At 37.1% G+C, this 15,854-nt stretch overlaps 1 non-coding gene across 1 annotated transcript; it reads left to right on the top strand.

Moving 5' to 3' along the window:
- Positions 1-15,374: 15,374 nt before the first annotated feature.
- Positions 15,375-15,479, top strand: LOC126514581 (U6 spliceosomal RNA). The gene has a single exon (XR_007595619.1). It is a non-coding gene; the product is annotated as a U6 spliceosomal RNA (small nuclear RNA).
- The last annotated feature ends 375 nt before the right edge of the window (positions 15,480-15,854 follow it).

Raw genomic sequence — 15,854 nt, 5'->3', positions numbered from 1 at the left:
GGTTGAAGGGGAGAAGAGAGGAAGGGGGAGGAGCAGAGAAAAATGTATACCTCAATAAAATAAATTTAAAAAATCTTTCCAAAGCATCTCAGAGTTCCTTCAGGGAGAGAGCCATACTGGCCAGTCATATTGTGGTCTGGCTCTGCCGTTACTCCATTTTCTTTGTCATGTTATGTCTGGTTGTGTGGGCACATATTTCCTTTTACTGGAATGAATTTTTCTCTTTTATCTTTGCCATTTTTCAACATAGGAAGCCCACATGGTATCAACTTAGGCCCTGTGCATGTATGTAACAGTTGTATAGCTTGGTCTGTTTGTAAGTCTCCTAGCAGTGTCATAGTAAATTTTATGTTGAATAACAAACATCCAGTTTATAATGCACAATATTATATTGTTAAAGCAACATTAACATAAAATTTATTATGACAATAAATAAACACAGTAGAATTTTCCCCAAATATATTCCTTGTGAATAAACATTGTTTGAACTCAGAATAATTGTGTGCCTCAAGGCCTAGCCCTACTTATTGAGAGGGTAATTGCACTTATAGAAACTCTCCTCAGCAAAACACCTGGGTTATATTAAGAAAAATAGATTCATAAAAAATGTAATTTATATAAATTTTGTGGTGATAAATGTAGAAAAAGCATCATGCAAGCAAACATTTATGCAGTGCGACAGTGAATAGGAATTAATGCATCCACTAAAATAATATTTTGGTATGAAAAATGTTTTGCTATAGTAATCAAGGCACTCAACAGTTATAATTGCATGCATGCAACATAATGATTAATCTTGATTTTTTAAAACTTCATAGGCCTGAGAAGTGGCTAGCAGATTAATAAGGCCTAACTGGGTTTATCTGTGTTCAGAATCCCTACAGGCATCTTCTGAGAATGTGACTCAGAAATCCATGAACCGAAAGATGAAGATGCAAAGAAGACTCTTGCTAGTCAGCATTCCAGGGGATGGTGCAGATATTGACACCAGCCAGCCCAAAAGAGAGGTTTTGTGTTCTGGAATTAATAAAATGAATCAATTACCCCCATTATTGTTTACCTCCCACCTTGTGCTCCAGGTCCTAGACACATTGTTACATGATTTAATGTTTGCCCTACTGGGATTAGGGCTCGCTTTTGTCTAATTTCTTGCCATGGTCCCATTCCTTGAATGGTAGTGTTTAAAGTTATACTCTTTTGTGATCAGAATGCAGAATTAAACTTTCATCCTCCCATGTCTTCATGGAACTTTCTTTGAGTTACATAGGAGACTTTGAACTTAAATTTTGGATAATGTTGAAACTCTTAAAACCATGGGTACTCTCAAGTGTGGAGACAGTTTGTACTATGAAACGGTTATGGGCTTTGAAGGCGCATGCATACAATTTTATGTTTGGATTTGAAGTGAGTTCTCTATAGACTTGCATGCTTGAGACTTGATCCAAGCATGGTGAACTAATTTTTAGATTTATAATGATGAATAGATTCATACAGTATTTTTTATGGGGGGAGACAAAATATATAGTTGAGCTGAGAGGATCCGAGTGTATGTATGCATGCATGTATGTGTTAAATTTCCTTCATAAATAACACCCAAGTCAATTTATTAACATCTCTATGACACTCTTTAATCATAAAGCCATGTGTCTAGGTGACTGTCTTTTATAGTTTTTGCATAATCTGGAATCTAATTAAGAAGACCATTTCATTCTTTAAAAATAATCTTCAAGTCCCATCTTTGAGAAGTTTGCCAAACGCATACCTTGAATTGTAGTGTTTTTTTTTTTTTTCAAAAAACAGGGAAACCCCCAGTGACCCACAAAGTTAATCCCAACTAAGATTCCTAGCAATAGTGGAGAAGGTGTCTAAACTGGCCATCTACTGTAAACAGATTGGTGACTTCCTTAATTGCCATCAGCGATACTCTGTCCAGTAACTGATGTAATCAGAGACAAGTACTGATATTGCTCTAAGCTCTGAGAGTCTTGCTGAAGAAAGAGAGGAGGGATTGTACCAGTCAATGGGTTATGATGGGGGTACCCACATAGACAGCTGACCTGAGCTCAAGGGAGCTTGTGGTCATTGGACCAACAGTAAGAGGACCTGCATGGAACCAAACTAGGCCCTCTGCATCTGAGTGATAATCGTGTAACTTGGTCTCTTAGTTAAGCATCTAACAGTGAGAGCAGGACCTCTCCCTGGTGCTTAGCTGGCTTTTGGTAACTTGTTCCCCATGCTATATTACCTGGTCCCATCTCAAGGTAAGAGAAGGAGCTTAGTCCTGTCTCAAATTGATGTGCTATGCTTTGTGCAAGTCCATAGGAGGCCTGTCCCTTTTCTGAATGGAGATGGAGGATGGGTGGGTGGGAATGGGGGTAGATGGGAAAGGGGACGGGATGGGAGGATAGAAGGGCAGGGAAACTGGTTGGTATGCAAAATAAATGAGAAAATATGCTATTTAAATAAACCCAAAATAAAAAAAAAACACTTGTTCTTTTTCTGAGTTTATACAACTAAGTTAAGCAAATATTTCAGACTGGATTTAATTTAATGAAGAAAGTAATGCATATATACTATCTAGCAGTCCAAGACAAGGGAAATTCAAACCAGTGATATGGAAAGAAGGGCACTCTATATAGAAATAAACATTTAAAAAGTAGAGAGCTGTCTGGACTACCCAGGAACCGTGTACACTGGTGAATGAACATCACGTGGAAAGAAAAATAGCAATTCTTTCTCTTTAGGTTTCAGGAAGTCTCGACATGTATGCACTTTGAATTTTCAGGCTCTTCTGTCTTGTGTTGATTACTGTAACTTCCAAGACTCTACTCTGATATTCTTAGTTGGAAGCTAAACTGTCATGCCAAAAATTGGTTAGGCAAACTGGCAGGGGGAAAGAAGAAAAAAATGATAGGTACATGAAGAGTGGGAATTGTATGTTGCCAATGGCTGCTGTGTTTGGAAGACTGTTGATTCCGGATCAACAATATAAAAAATAGAGCCCTGGGGATTAGCTGGGCAGTAGTGTGTGTACATAACATCAGCAAGGCCTTGAGGTTCCTCCCTATGAGATGTAACATTTAAAATAAATAAAATAAAGTATGGACAATAATATTTTAAAATAGCAAATACTGTTTACCCCAGGACAAAAGATGTGGCTTATTTTAGGCCAAAACAAAATTATTTCCATGTTTATCATCGTAGCACAGAAATAATTGACAGAAATGGTGTCACCATTAATACCTATGTTGCTGAAGAAGGCATCACCTAGAAAAGCAAGTAATAATCCACCACTAAGTTGTAATGCAGGAGAGCATGTAACTTGGCAGGAGCCAAAGCATGTGAGGAAAACCCTGTTGATGAAATCAGTGCCCTGATGCAACGATGTGAATGTAGACAAAGAGGTTAGGAAATCTAGAGATGTACATTGCACTTGTGTGTTTCTTTTTATCTGAAATTCCACATCTTGGGAGGCCAAGACAGAAGGACTGTCACATACTTGAGACCAGCCTTACCACCTCAAAGACCATATTTTAAAATTTTTCTAAAACAAACAGATAAAAACCCAAGCAACACAAACAACCGAAGGGACATTGATAAATAATTTGCTTATGTTAAAGTTAATGTAGCAAGGGAGCCATTATAATATATATTTATTATAATGTATATTTATAAAATTTATCTATTTTGTTTATGTCTGTGTATTTGCATGTGCACATGGATATGCCAATGCATTTTGTATGGAAGTTTGAAGACAAGCTTGCAGGAATTTGTTCTCATTCTGTGGTTCCAGAGGATCACACTCAGGCCTTCAGGCCTGGGTACAAGAACCTGTCCTTACTGACCAGAATTAATTATTTTTAATAAAAACATTTAATATCTAATTATAAGATTTTTTTTCTGTGTGCCTGTTAATTTGTTATTGGCAGAGACTTTCACTGGTGCCCCAAGCAGGACTAAAGTTCACTATGTAGCCCAAGCTGGCCTCAAACCTATTCGTGATTCTCTTGCTCAAGCTTCCCAAGTGCTGGGACTTATATATATATATGACACCATGTCCACTGTCTTTCTTCTTTAATATCTAAAATTAATATACATAAAGGCTAGTCAAACTTCAAGCTGCGAGATGATGCCACAGGAAGATCAAAACTATATTATGAAAAAAAATACCCTTTAATAATATTTCTATTATCAGGTTAGGAGCCAGATATGTCATATGTGACATATATAGATAGATAGATATAGATATATTTTATATAACAATTGCTTCTATATAATATATATATATTCATTATCATGAATCACATGGGTATGTAACATTAATTTTTAAATGCTATTTTGTCAGCAACAAAAATAAAACAGAAGAGCACAATTAGAGAAGTGGGAAAATCAACCAAATTCAAAAAGTACAATTCCCCCAAGACAGAAACCACCCTCATGAGTATGGTAAATAAGCAAAAATCAGTTTCGTACGACTGCACTGATATGCAGCATCCAATGGAGTCAACATCATGGTTCCAGTAGGAATAGACTACTTCTGTTCATATCAGAAAAACACACAAATTCTTAAAGAGAGGCTTTAATTCCTTATATACTTATTGAAATTTTCATATAATATCTTGATAAACTCTTATCCTGAAATCTCAACAATATCTTTGAGGACTGTGAGAAAACTTAATCAATTATCTTGAAGGAACACAATCCTTCTACAAACGGGATGAATTTGAGAGTAGGTTTTACTTGGACAAGTGGAGGTGTTGGTTTTTATTTCTTTCAAGTCATGACTAAGGCAGATGATATAAATCATTAAAGGTCAATAGCCCTATCATACCACACATGCTTTGCTATTGGAAACTCCTCTGCAAGTCATTAACAGTAAGCTTCAAGATACAAGGGTAAGATCACTAAAGAATGGTGTTTTCAATTATTTTATTATCCAATTAAGGAAACCATTAAACAATTATGTCTTCCAAGAGGCCAAACATTATTTCTTTTGTTTGCAATCCTTCCTTTTATGTGTGTAACAATCATTCTGTGTTCTATGAGTTGTACTCAAAGATTTAGAAGTTGTTCTCTTTAATAAGAGAGTGGTTTAAAGAATCTAAGAACCATTAATTTGTCCAAATTAAACATCAAGCAAGCAATAAAGGTGACCTTTGAACCTTATTCAGAGTCCTGTAGAGTTCATATTTTTGACTTGCGTGTGTATATCCATAATCTGTCTTCTTACAATCTGAATTATATTTTTGATATTATGAAATAATCACTCCTGGAGTTGAAAAGGTGGCAAATTAATCTCCAATATCATACAAACCCATATCCATGCCTGCTATGTCTGGCTCTTATTTGTCGTTTCCTTTATAATTGAAGACTCAACAAATGAAAGAGTACATGTAAACAAGAAAACCAACTTAGGCTGGGAGATGGCATTACACATTAAGTAGACTTACAAGTCTACAAACAATGGTTGTGTCATTATAATAATTGAGTCATTACAAATATCACAGGCACTAGATTGTTGAAATTGGTGATATTCATAGTTTTGACTTGATTGGTAATTGTTCAGAAAGAGTTAATAACAGAATTAGTAAAGACTATAATTTTTTTTAAAGATTAATTTATTGTTTACGGTGTTCTGTCTGCATGTATGGCTGCGGACCAGAAGAGGGCACCAGATTTCATTACAGATGGTTGGGAGCTACCATGTGGTTGCTGGGAACTGAACTCAGAACTTCTACATTTTTTTATAAATTATTTTTTGATTTCTTTTTGAGATAGTCTCTCACCATGCAGGCATCATGGATTTTTACAGGAGAAAGGGCTGACAATGCAAACTTTAGCAAAATCAAATGCAACCTCACAGCAGGTGCTGGACCTGAACACATGTGCTACAAATATTGGATAACTAAATGTCCACTGTCAGTGAATCCCAGTAAATGGAGTGGAATAGAATATTTTTTGGTCATATCTTATTAAACCACAGCCATAGTTGATAAAACTTTACACGGTGCTTTCATTGTTCTCTGTTTTACAAGCAAGAGTTGTTCTTACCTGTAGAAAGTACTTCAGAAAGGAAACATTTAAGCCAAACTGTGGAAGCCTGAGCTACTGAATGAGAGATAAGTAAATGCCAACATTTGGAAAATGAAAGAAATTATACTGAGAAGAGAAGGTAATGCTGTGGAGTGTGTGTGTGGGGTGTGGGGGGTGATCGAAACTGTCTGTAATTTTCCTTATAACCTGGTAAAACTCCCAAAAAGATTTCACCAAAGGGAAAAGCTATTTAAATGTTTCTCTGGAAATCTAGGCTCTGTAATCTCTTGCTATGATGTGAAGCATTTACGATGTGTTGAAAAGTGCCCCGAGAGTGGGAAAGTGCTGGCTGCCATGGAGAAAATGACTGGGTTCTGAAATTCTGCCCACAGTAGAGACTGACAGGGAAGACCCATTGCAGAGACAGGCCATAGCACAGCAAATTAAGCTCTTAGCACCTTTAACATATTTAATGAAATTCCTAGCGGGAACAATTCTTTGTGATTTTCTCATTAATAAACTTTGTAAGAAAGGCAGAAGTGAAATAAATTTTCATGGGAAGATTACAAAATTAAAAACCATAATTAGCATCAATACCACATTAGCAATCTAAATAATCCCTAATACTTAAGCTTCTAAAATGTGAGCCAGTCCCGAGAAGATGAAATAATAAACAATTATTGCAAATAGAAAACCAACAAACCAGCAAATCAGTCTTCCCCCACTGTTTCCATTGTTATCAATCTGAAACCTTTTGAAAAGAGCAATTTAAAATGAATATACAAAAGTTAAATTATAGCATTTCATCAGTAACATGTAATTGGATATTTAATTGTATATCATAAGGAATATTTCTCAAAGTATTCTTGCTGTCACCTAAAAATATTGTGTCATACTATGTCTGGGAGTAAAGAATAGAAACAGGAATTTGAACTATATCATATTTAGCAAGTATGATGTTACTCTTGGATCAATTTGATTGGATTTATAATTTAATTGAGCTTGTCTATTAGGGCATTTCCTGGAAGACTTAAATATAGGTAAAGATCATAGTGTAGATGGCACATTTTGACAGTACCCCTCATATTAAGACATATCCCATTGTCACCTGAGGAGGATGGGCCCAGTGGCCCCGATTGACCAAATCAGCTACCACACAGTCACACATCCAGGGATTTGAGTTGGCACAACCCAACATCTTCTCCATTTATAACCTGCTGGAGTGAGTGAAGGGGATGGTCCTGTGGAACCATAGCCACAGGATATCTATGACATGGTGTAATAGCAGGAGATCCAATAGGAGTTTTGATGAGTATTGATGGTGTACTAGAGACCATAGAGCTTGAACCCGAGTAATGACACTTTTATACATTTTACGTAATGAACTTTTGCAGGTAAAGATGTTTGGACAATGGGATATACTGCATGATATACAACAGCTCCCAATGCCACTAAGACAAATGAAAAGAAAAACAAACGGTAAGAAAGATGGAGGAGCAAACTGGTTTCTTTTGTTTGTTTTTGAATATTCTTATTTTTATTCTTTATTTTCTCCCATTTTTTTTATTTCTCCTTTGTGGGGGTGCTACAAAGGTGAAGTGCAGATATTGAGGGACTGGGGATGAGTGGGATTAAAGTGCATGATGTAAAAACCCAAAGAATCAATAAAATTTATGTAAAAAAAGAGAGATCCTGTAAAAGAATACTGCTTTTGACTGCCAGCCTTCACTACTTGCATGCTTTTGCTCTGTTGCCAGTTGCAGTTGCTGCATCCATCCTTTTCAAGCATTGGTATCTAGCTTCATCCATCATCAAGGCTGGACTAAAGACTAATAGCTCTCTGAGAATCATGGGACCCTAATGACACTGAAAAGCTAATGATCCTCACCTCTTCAGTGTGCATCTATTGTTGGACTATCCAGCTCATATCTAATAAATTCCCTTTGTAAATATTGTTATGTATAATTTTCCTTACAGATAAGTGTCTGCATTGGGGGAAGCTTAAGATACAGGATGTCCTAAAGGAAAGGTAAAAACTATAAATTCTGAAGAAAAACTCATTTAGTTCTGGAAGTAACCAGTTTCAAAGACTTCAAGAAGTTCCTGAAACTGACCAAATACGCTGAATTTCTTCTTCCCCAAACATACTTGGGCAGTAAGAATTGCTGGTGGACTCTTGTTTGAAAGAGACAGAGACCAGAGAGACTATAAAGTGGCTATGTCCAGGAGAGTTATCAACAAGTTCATACCAGCTGAACTGCCTAAATGAAACAAGATGCAACCTGCCAAATTGCCTGCTAGTTTTGGGGTGCACTCCAGGTTTCCAGTAGCCATTACTGAAGCAATAGTAATTAATAAACAAGGCTTAGAATTTGAAGGAGAGCAGGAAGTGGTATATAGGAGGTTTTATAGGGAAGGAAGAAAAGGAAAAGTGTTTTAATTAAATTATATCAACTTTTTATAAACAAAAAGGGTTATGAGCAAATAATGGCAACTAAGATATGGAAAAAATCAATTCTTTTTCAAGGAATCAGTCTTCTTCCGTGATGAATCCTCTAGTAGGTTATTGAATCACAAGCGGCCAGCCCTAAGAAATACATATATGCTGAACACTAAATGGATTCAGCAAGGTGTGTGTGTGTGTGTGTGTGTGTGTGTGTGTGTGTGTGTGTGTGGTTTGAAAGAAAATGACTGCAAAGGAAATGCCACTATTAGGAGGCATGGCTTTGTTGGAGTAGGCGTGGCCTCGTGGAGCCAGCTTTGATGTCTCGTGTATGCTCAGGCCACATCCAGTGGGACAGATCACTTCCTGTTGCCTTTGTGTCAAGATGTAGGACTCTGCCATGTCTCATTCTGAATATAATAGACTAAATCTCTGAAAACGCAAACCACCCCAATTAAATGTTTTTTTTTTTTTTTTTCCTTTATAAGAGTTGCCTTGGGTTTACCCCTCCCACACATCAATGCCTGAGGCAGGTGGGAGAGTTGGCCCTGAGGCCATGAGGGCAGGAGAGTTACCACTCACCCCCACCAGCTGTAGCACTCTGGAGAGATGCCCTGCACTTTGCCTGGACAGCACGACAGAGACAATCCTATTGGCAGAGGTGTAGGTGAGCCAGTCCCAAAGTTGTTAGCATGGGAAAGCTGCCGCCTTTGCTCCTAAATCACGTGGCAGCACAGCAGGGGAGATTCACCCCCCCCCCATAGTTCTGAAGCCACAAAACAATTCCACACCAGTTAAGAATTACGGATAATAAAAAGTGTTATTTATTTTAGGGGAAACAATTTACAGATCACTGTCCCAAGCAACAGGCCTCTGGTCGCAAACAGGAAACAGAGGGTCTAGCAGCCTGAACGGGGAGCCAGAAGCAAGAGAGAGAGAGAGAGCACGGCTCCCGCTTCTTTTTCGAGTATACGATACCGTGCCCCAGTGTGCTGGTATCTTAAAGGCTATTGGCTGAAGAAGCAGAATGTGCTCCTGCAGCACAGTTCCCTCAATGCCAGGCAGATGGGAGATGTCATAAGATCATAAGACGAGGAGAGCTGTAGCACTCTGGAGAGTGGTCTCTATGCCACCCCTGAATAGTAGTACATTAGAAATGGTCCTGTCTCTTGCTCATAGCAACAAGAGGTGAACTAGCAAGGGTAACGCAAGAGAGCTCACCCTGGTAGTGAGGACAATGGAGAGCTGCAGGATGAACAACCCTGCAACTACACTGGGTCCGAAACAGGGTTATGAGTTTGCCCACCCCAATATCCACTCCATCTATAATCTATGGACTACGTGAAGGGTTGGATCCTGTCGACCCAAAGCTGCAGGATTTCCATGACACAGGGCAACAACAGGATAACCAAGAGGAGTTCCAGATATGGCCCTGCATTAATAGTGTGACAGAAACCTTTGCAAACAGACTCTTTGCAATAAACACTTGCAAGCAAAGATATGTGGATAAAAAAAGGGGCAGAGAGCAGATATGAAGAGACAGGGAAATGAAAGGAATGGAAATGCAAGACACAAAGAATAATAAGGAAGCTAAAAAGATGTTGTATCTTCACAGCAATAGAAACTCTAGCATACATACACACATAAAATAATTAAAAAAAGAAGGTATGAATTTCTGAAGGTGTGGTAAAACTTAGGGGTTTGAAATGGAAGGGTGAAAATGATGCAAATATAGTATTTACTCACAAAATTATCAACTAGCTTCTTTTTGTCCAACACAATATTCTTACTGATTGTTTTGGAATTTCACATAATGCACCATGATCACACTTACTTCCCAGTCCTTCCAAATCCACCACCAAGCCTTGTGACTTCATCCTAAAAAATAAATAAATAAAAAAGAAAGAAAAAGAAAAAGGAATTCCATGTTCATTTTGTTTTATCCATATACTTGCTGGATCATTGTCAAACTCTAAGTTGCCCCTTGAAAAAACTGAGTCCTCTCCCATCCCTACTCCAGCCAGAAGCCATCATTAATTAATAAAGAAAGCTTCTGGTTTCTGGTCTGGGGATTGAAGGGTATTCCAAAGTGGGTCAGGAGAACCCACCGTAAAACACAAAGATGAACTTCAATGGTAGCTACACTTTGGTATGTTCTAGAAGCTTATTCCTGTGACTAGAGACAGTGTCACACAACAAATATATGTACATACATACTTATATATACATATATACACATACACACATATGTATACATATGCATATGTGTGTGTCTGTGTGTATAGACTTTCTGTCCAATCTGTTCCTCTCAAGAATCCTGTCAAAACAGCACATAAGAAAGGGCTTACTTTTGAATTGGAGAGTGATTTTCCCTTTCTACATTTAAATTACAGTGGCAACTCTTCTGTAGTTTTGCTTTTTGTTTCGAGGTTGCTTAAATCTCACCAATCCTCCAAATAACAGTTACATCTTTCTCAAATGTTCCTCTGTCCAAAGTTCTCATACTTCCTTTAGAATTTTATTCTTACTCTATCGTTCTTATTGCTTTATATCTCTCTCTTTATATGCTAAAATGAAAAACACAGATTGCTGAGACTAAGGGAGAAATAAAATGTAATTAAGAAATCTATCTAAACAAGAAGAAAATAGGTTTGAGTTTAGAAAAAAAAAGGAAGAAAGTTTTTGGTTAGAATAGTAGATCTATTTAGATTATGTGACTTTTAAATAAACATAAAAAGTACTTCTTTAGTGTTATTTAAAATTTCAATACATATTTTATGAGATTTAACTAAAACAACTTAAATTGCAAATGTAGTTTTTTATGTTCATCTATTTTTTTTCACTAAAGTTTTTCAAGCTTTTCCTCTAATAGTGTTCTCAGTTTGATATGGCTCTCATTCTCTCCTCTCAAAACACACATACACATAAACACACACACACACACACACCCCACACATACACATACACACACCACACCTCTTTTACCCAAGAATAAGTGCATTTCTTCTCACTCATAAAATAAATGTCTGTCCCTTTTCAACAGACAGACTGCTGCAGAAAACTAAAACTGTTTAAAATTCAGGGAAGATGAGATTGTAGGGTTTCAAATCCTAACTGATATACTTATAACACAATTATTGCAATTGAAGCTCAGAGGTCATTGTGGAAGAGGATATAGAAAGAACTAAAAGAGTCTGAGGAAGATAAAAGCTGATGTGTTATTGTGTCTCCTTGAAATTCCAGAGAAGCTATGTCTGTGCATTTTCTTCAAGATGGCTGACTAAACAGGACCTAAACAGTGACACCTGTAGCAGACATGTTATCATGGACAGAGGAGAGCTCACTAGGCTTCAGTCTAGTCAGAACTATAGACATATAAGGAATGCTGAGTATGGGAAAAATAGCCTTTCCCATTGAACAGCTCCCTAATTGTTTATCCAATAACAAGTGGTCATGCTTGAAATCAAGTACATTCTGGTGACATTGTTTGAAATAAGCAAATTCTCTTTATGCATTTTGGAATGTATGTATGTATTGTGTATATGTATTTAACAATAACTAAAGAATAAAAAGTGATGAATTTGAGAGAAGGGAAGATTACACAAACAAGGAGGAGGGAGGGATGGAACGGGGAAATAATGGAATTATATTATAGTTTCAAAAATAAAAAAAAAGTAGTGTCAGAATGATTAGGAATGTGAGGAGACTTAGGAAACTGGAAGAAACTGAAATTACCTCTAAAATTAAGTATTTAGCTTAATAATCAAAAGCTCATCTGAAATCCACAGTGGAGGATATGAAATAAGACAGTTACAGGGAAGCTCTGACTACAAGGTAATTATTACAATGCTTCTGAACCCCAGCAATGTAGGTGTCAACAAATCAAAAATGTGAGGTGAACTAAGGAAACATCTAACTCAAAGCAGAAGTTGTGTCTTTTGTTTTGCCTGCCAACCCTGTGTGTAAAATGCTGATACACACTACAGCTAATACACTACAACCCTGTGTGTAGAATTCTGATACACACTACAGCTAACACACTACAACCCTGTGTGTAGAATGCTGATACACAGTACAGCTAACACACTACAACTGTGTGTGGACTGCTAATACACACTACAGCTAACACACTACAACCCTGTGTAGAATTCTGGTACACACTACAGCAAAAGTATTTTCTCAGCTTGTCTGAAACATAAACTCTATGCCACATAGACTTTTGGTTGTAGGATAGGTCAAGATAACAAATTGAGGATGTAGGACTACATCATGCACCTACTCTTTTTTAAATTAAGTTGTGAGTGTAATGCAGATTATATTCCTTCCAGAAGAATATGGGGCACTGAAATGTGAAGAATAAGGACATGAACTGAGAAATGGTAAGCTGAGGAGGGATGTCTTCTTGTCACTGGAGACAAGTGTTTGGAAAAAGTCTCATGCTCAACATATTACTTCTATCACATTCACATATATTTCCTGTGTCTTTTCAGAACTTTTCCTCATTCCGTTTTAGCAGTGAACATTTTCTCATTGACTGAACGCATGAATCGACCCATTCACCTTTTCATTTTTATTGTTTATTTGAGCTGATATAACGAGATATTATATACTGGGTGGCACATGAATACTAGCAATAGTAAACCCACTTGTGGAGGAAAAGTTCAACATCAAATAATTGGGCAATTTGGTGTCTGATAATGGACAGTTTCTTGTCTCAATGATGAAATCATTTTTCCCTTTTTTTCCTCTTTACTTTTTGAAAAGGATGATAATAAAATTAATTTATTAATATTAAACATACAATAAGATAAAAACTAACACTTTGGATTTGAAGAAAATAAATAAAAGGGGAAAAAGAGCCCAAGAAAGGGCTCAAAAACCAGAAAACCTTGCTCACAGTATCAGGAATCTCAAAAAAACCAGTAAACTAGAGGCTATCTATCTATCTATCTATCTATCTATCTATCTATACACACACATACACAAACACACATAAAGGATGTGTAGTGTGTCTCTTTTACTGTACAGTTCCTGTGTGTGTGTGTAATTTGTTTTCAAAATGGAAACCCTGACACCACATTGTGAGACAAGAAACCTGGAAAGAAGTCACTGAGTTCAATTTCTGTTAGTCATCTACTGATAGGAATGCAGCCTACTTACCTTGAAGAAAGCAAATTTTTCATTTGTATTCAAATGTTGTCAATTGGAGATAGTTTCTGGAGTATCTAGTTAATCTTCAGCTCTAGCATCCCATCATATGCAGAGCAGGGCAGTCTCTAAGCATATGGCCTCAGACTTCATTAGACATACGTGTGTCTGTGTATCCATCTTTGTGATTTAGAGAACCTTGTTTCCTTGATGTTCTCCATTCCTTCTGCTTCATACACTCTTTCTACCTTCTCTTCTATGGGGTTGTCTGAGCACTTTGGGGAGGGATCTGATGGAGATATCTTATTTAGGGTTGATTGTCTTTCAATCTGCATACTGTAAGACTGTGGGTCTCTGTATTTGTTTCCACAAAAATGAGATTTCTTATGTCTTCATAAAACAACAAGAAGTTCAGTAAAATATTCAGGGTTTATGTTTTAATTTTTTTAATTATTCTTTGATTATATTTCTCTCTTCCCTTTTCTCCTTCCGAATCTTCCAATATACCCCTCCCAACTCTCCTCCAAATTCATAGCTTTGTTTTTCTTTTGTATCAATTATTATTGCATATATGCAATATATATGGATATACACATATATTCCTAAATATAACCTGGTAGTCAGCTTTTATGACATCAGGACTGATAGTTTGACTCCTTTTATAAGCATTTATGGGGGTACTTACCTCATGAGATACTTTTGCATTTGTAATTAAAGTTTAGTATTTATTTAGTGAATCCATGTCATATCAGGTAGTTTGTTTGTTTCCAAGTTTTGAGAATTATGAAACAAATAGCTATAAATATCCAAGTTTCCATATTAGAGTGGACATAAACTTTCAACTCATGGCTAAATTACCAGAAGCATGTTTTCAGGGTTGTCCTGTCAAAATACATTGAATTCTATAAATGTCTGTCACACTGTCTGAAAAAAAAAGACTGTACTATTTTTTTCTGCCCTACATTAATGCATAACTTGTCCTGTTACCACTTGATTATATAAGCACTTAGTTTTTTTTTCTATGATCCTGACTTGTGACCATTCTAGCAGTTATTGTATGCCTTTATTGGAGATGTGAACAATGCTTATTCACTTCAGATGGGATACCAGCAAAAGATAAAATAAATAACTCCATCTAAGTTTTGGGTGGTGAAGTGATGTGGGATTCCCCTCTGTATGCTATGAATATGTTTTATTGCCACTGGTTAATAAAGAAATTTCTTTTGGCCAATTGCTTAACAGAATATAGCCAGGTTGGAAAAGACAAAAAGAGAGTAGGCAGAGTCAAGCAGAGACACCATGTGGCTGTCATAGACACACACACCGTAACCTTGTCAATAAACCATGAGCCTCATGGTAAAATATAAAACACTATGAATGGATTAATTTAAGGTGTAAGAGCTAGCTAGAAATATGCTTAAGCCATTGGCCAAACAGTATTGCTATTAATATAGTATCTGTGTCATTATTACAGGTCTGAGCAGCCAGAACAAATAAACAATCTCTGTCTACACAAATGGCACTCCAACGAGTACTGATTGCATCCACACAAAATCTGAGAGAGCTTGGAAAGGGGGCTGGAGAGATGGCTCAGTGGTTAAGAGCACTGCCTGCTCTTCCAAAGGTCCTGAGTTCAATTCCTGGCAACCATATGGTGGCTCACAACCATCTGTAATGAGGTCTGGTGCCCTCTTCTGGCCTGCAGACATACACACAGACAGAATATTGTATACATAATAAATAAATATTTGTGCTCGCTTCGGCAGCACATATACTAAAATTGGAACGATACAGAGAAGATTAGCATGGCCCCTGCGCAAGGAAAGGAATTCGAGGCATAAAAGAATAGAGTTAAGCACTGCTTCTTGGTAGCTAGCATTTTCCTTTTTCCAGATGGGCTTGATTTTTGATAGTGAGCAGGAGCGTCCTGGCTCTTTTAAGAGAAATTTTGCTGGTTCAGCATTAGCAGCAAAACAAAACAAAAAAAAATGCACTGCATCTTTAAGAAATGGCAGCTTCCAGGTTTGTGATAGTTGCACATACAGCTCTGGCTCCTTCAGGAGGTCAAGCACTTAAATGGGGTCTGTGAGCAGTGTGTTACAAATGGCTCTCAGAGGTAGTGGACAAGCCTCAACCATGTTGGACTGGTTGGAGCCAGACCGTGTAGAGTTGGTCCTAGCCATGCCTGCTTAGCATTAAAAAAAAAAAAAAACACACACTCATGCTCAGA

The sequence above is a fragment of the Alexandromys fortis genome, unplaced genomic scaffold, assembly GCF_014885135.2.
Source record: "Alexandromys fortis isolate MF-2015 unplaced genomic scaffold, M_Fortis_MF-2015_v1.1 scaffold_136, whole genome shotgun sequence".
Taxonomy (NCBI): Eukaryota; Metazoa; Chordata; class Mammalia; order Rodentia; family Cricetidae; genus Alexandromys; species Alexandromys fortis.
This window is presented reverse-complemented; position numbering and strand designations above follow the sequence as displayed.